Below are 4,058 nucleotides of genomic sequence, written 5' to 3'. Positions count from 1 at the left end.
ACCATAATGGTCAGGAGACAGGGTTATTAATTCACCCATCAATCACTCTTGAATCCCATTTTCCTTGCCTAGTTACCATTTTAATCATCAGGCAACCTACACTATATATAGGCACATGCTATAGATCCTAAGGTACGCCATTCATCCACATCTTGAGAATATCAAACTCTGAAAGAAGCTAACTTAGGCATCGGAGTGAGACCCGCCAGCACCCCACCGGCGAGTTCTCCTGATTGGCTATTATTTTACAGGAATTAAAGAAGCGCGAAGACCAACGAAATTGAAGATCAAGGAAACCATGAAGAACGCGAAGAACACGCACCGTTCACACAAATTGGAGACTATTGGACCAAAAAATGCACCAACAGTTTGGCACCGTCTGTGAGAACGACTATTCGTTCTTATGACATTAAAAATCCGTAACGGTGATGATCACGCATTCATATCGATCGATGATTTTTCTTCCACAAAAATCTTTGCCCCAAGACAGATACATGTTCGTTTATAACAGATTTGCACGGATATACATTCATGCATCTCAACTGTGCCCAATAGCGCCAAATCGGTGTTAGCCTACATCTCAACAACAAGATAAGTTTTTCTGTTCATTTCGTTAATTTATATTGAAGAACATAAGTGAGGAGAAAAATTCACACCCAATTGCAAATCCTAGAAACATTATATTTTTACACATCAATTCCCCTTTATCTTCTTGTAATTCAATGGATTGATTCTGGGTGGCATATCATTTTTACTTACTAGAATTGGCATTCGTCCATTGACGATGGGATGACCCTCTTACTGGATTTGTCATTCGGATTCACCATTCTTCAAGCATGAATGGTCAGAACTAGTTGGTCAAAGGCAGGATGGTTGGACTTTTCACCCTCAGATTCAAAAGGGTGATTAGCCTTTCATCCTTGGATTTTTCACACTCGGATTCAAATGGGTGGTCGGCTTTCATCTTATAATTTTTCACCCTCGGATTCAAAAGGGTGGTTAGCTTTCATCCTCGGATTTTTCACCCTCGGATTCAAAAAGGTGGTCAGCTTTCATCCTCGGATTTTTCACCCTCGGATTCAAAAGGGTGCTCGGGCTTTCATCCTGGGATTTTTCACTCTCGGATTCAAAATGGTGGTCAACTTTCGTCCTCAAATTCAAAAGGGTGCTCGGGCTTTCATCATCGGATTTTTCACCCTCGGATTCAAAAGAGTGGTTAGCTTTTCATCCTCGGATTCAGAAAGGTTGTCGGGATTTCATCCTTGAAAAAGGAACAAAGTGACATCCTCAGAAAGTGAACAAAGCGCTCTCGGAAACAAGGGAGTAACCCTTAGCAAAAAAAAATCTCCCTCCTCGGGAACTAGGGAGTAAACCCATAGCAAAAAAAATCTCTCTCCTCGAGAATTAGGGAGTAAACCCTTAGCAAAAAAAATCTCCCGCCTCGGCAACTAGGGAGTAAACCCTCAGTAAAAAAAATCTCCCACCTCAGGAACTAGGGAGTAAACTCTTAGCAAAAAAAACCCCTCATCTCGAAAACAAGAACGGGAGACAACTCGGTAAAAAACAAGAAGTGTCATCGGAAACAAGGAGACAACCTTGGGTTAAAAACAATTAACGGGAGAGAACCTGGCAAAAAACAAAAAATACCATCGGATTCAAAACAACAAGGGGGTCAAACAGTACTCTCGGTTCTCATACTTAGATTCAAAACAACAAGGGGGGTCGGACACTACCCTCGGGTCCACCCCTCGGATCAAAGAAGATTATTACTTGGTTTTTCACCCAAGTCTTGAAGAGAGGATCTCAGTTTTTATCCTCGAGTCTCGGGTCCACCCCTCGGATCAAAGAAGATTATTACTTGGTTTCTCAACTAAGTCTTGAAGAGAGAATCTCGATTTTTATCCTTGGGTCTTGGTCCACCCCTCGGATCAAATAAGATTATTACTTAGTTTTTTAACCAAGTCTTGAAGAGAGGATCTCGGTTTTTATCCTCGGATTATTACTTGGTTTCTTTACCAAGTCTTGAAGAGAGGATCTCGGTTTTTATCCTCAAGTCTCGGATTCAACCCTCGGATATTGAAGATGACTGTTTTCTATCTTCGGGTCGGTTTTACCCTCGGGTCAAACAAGGTGATTACTTGGTTTTTCAACCAAGTCTTGAAGAAAGGGTCTCGGTTTTTACCCTCGGGTTTCGGTTTTTACCCTTGGGTCTTGGTTTTCACCCTCGGGTCTCGGGTGGAACAGGCTGTGGAATTCCCAAGACATGCTAAAATTTCCCTATCCAAGTTTCTCGGATAAAGGAATTTGGGGGGTAACTGTTGTACCTCTAAAATACGGGTAAAATATCCTATTCATAACGGTCAAACACATTAATGACTGGGGGCGCATATCTCATTTGTAACCACCAAATTAATGATCGAGATCACATTAATTGCAATAGTGGTTTCACATTGACCATAAGGGTCAGAAGACAGGGTTATTAATTCACCCATCAATCACTCTTGAATCCCATTTTCCTTGCCTAGTTACCATACATCCACATTCTTGAGAATATCAAACTTTGAAATAAGCTAACTTAGGTATCAGAGTGAAACTCGCCAGCACCCCACCGGCAAGTTCTTCTGATGGACTATTATTTTACAGGAATTAAAGAAGTATGAAGACCAACGAAATTGAAGATCAAGGAAACCACGAAGAACGCGAAGAACACGCGTCGTTCACACCAATCGAAGACTATTGGATCAAAAAATGCACCAACAGAAGACATCAAGATAACTTTTGCTTTGTACTTAGTTGCATGGGTATGATATATATATATATATTCTTTTTCTTTTTTATTCGTTTTTTTTACTAGGTTATTTTAATTTAATAATTTATCCCAATGATCCCAGCTGGCCCATTCTTAAAGGGTTTAATAGTAATTACCAATTACAACAGCTAGCCGTGCATGCCAAACCTTATATACAAACATGTAGAATATTCTAGAGTTTTCTAAAGTGTGCTGGAGGGGTAATGGCTCTAGGTCAATTGGATATTGGGCTCCTTCGATGGGCAAGAGGTAAGTCTATTTGGACCATTTCTATGTCGTGGGCTTTTAGGAAATTCCTAGGTTCTACATGAGTCCTTCGATTCCCTTACGTGATTAGTAAATTTATCAATGAAAATTTTAAGAGTGTGTTGAAAGTTCATGGTGGGTCTTAGTTTGTTGAGTCCTGTTGGTTTGTCTTTGGGACCCTTTGTGGGCTATGGGCTTCAGGTGATTCTTAAATCCCACAATTCTAAAGCTATAACTCGTTGGTATTTGTGTTTGGATTCAAAATGACGGTCAATGTGAAGTTATCATGACATGTTGATAGAATTTTGCCTCATTTTGCTATTCATTAATTTGACATAAAATGTTTTTTACGAAAAACGTGACCCATAACTCCTTTTTCTCGTTCTTTTTTGTTTGTGATTGATAGTTGCATTTTACCTTTTTGGGTTCATTTTTTGTTTATTATCCTTTATTAATATTCTATTTAATCAAAATTTCATAAGAAGTAAAATTTTTGAAGATTTTGTAAGAGAGAATATAGTATAGCTTTAATTTTAAACCCATCACCCATGTACTAAATCTAAGTTAATTTACTTTGCAGGTTCATTGGCTCGTCTACTTTGTTACTTTTTTTGGGGTTTCCAGAGCAGGTTCAACCCATGAGTTAGCGAAGGCAGCAAGAAACAAGTCATGGATATATAGGATATGGTTGGAAGAAATTTCTCTGTGTATATGTGATGTAATTTTGATCGAGAAACAAAACTCTATCAGTTAATTTTCTTATGATAATACAAATCTTATTATTTCAAAAAAAAAAAAAAGAAAAAAAGAAAAAGAGAGACATGGGAGGACATCTACCGTTATTTTTTTTTTTAATTATTATTCTTTTTTTTTTTTGATAGATAACCAAATTGCGGAATTTCATCAAATACTATGTTTTTTTTTCTTCTAGCACCTTATCTCTAATCACTACAAGCAATATGGTCTTTAGCGACCAAATAAATAGCGGCGACTCCAAAGTTGC

The sequence above is a fragment of the Corylus avellana genome, chromosome ca2 (genome assembly GCF_901000735.1).
Source record: "Corylus avellana chromosome ca2, CavTom2PMs-1.0".
In the NCBI taxonomy this organism is placed as follows: domain Eukaryota; kingdom Viridiplantae; phylum Streptophyta; class Magnoliopsida; order Fagales; family Betulaceae; genus Corylus; species Corylus avellana.
The sequence above is the reverse complement of the archived record's forward strand: the minus strand, read 5'-3'. Positions refer to the sequence as shown.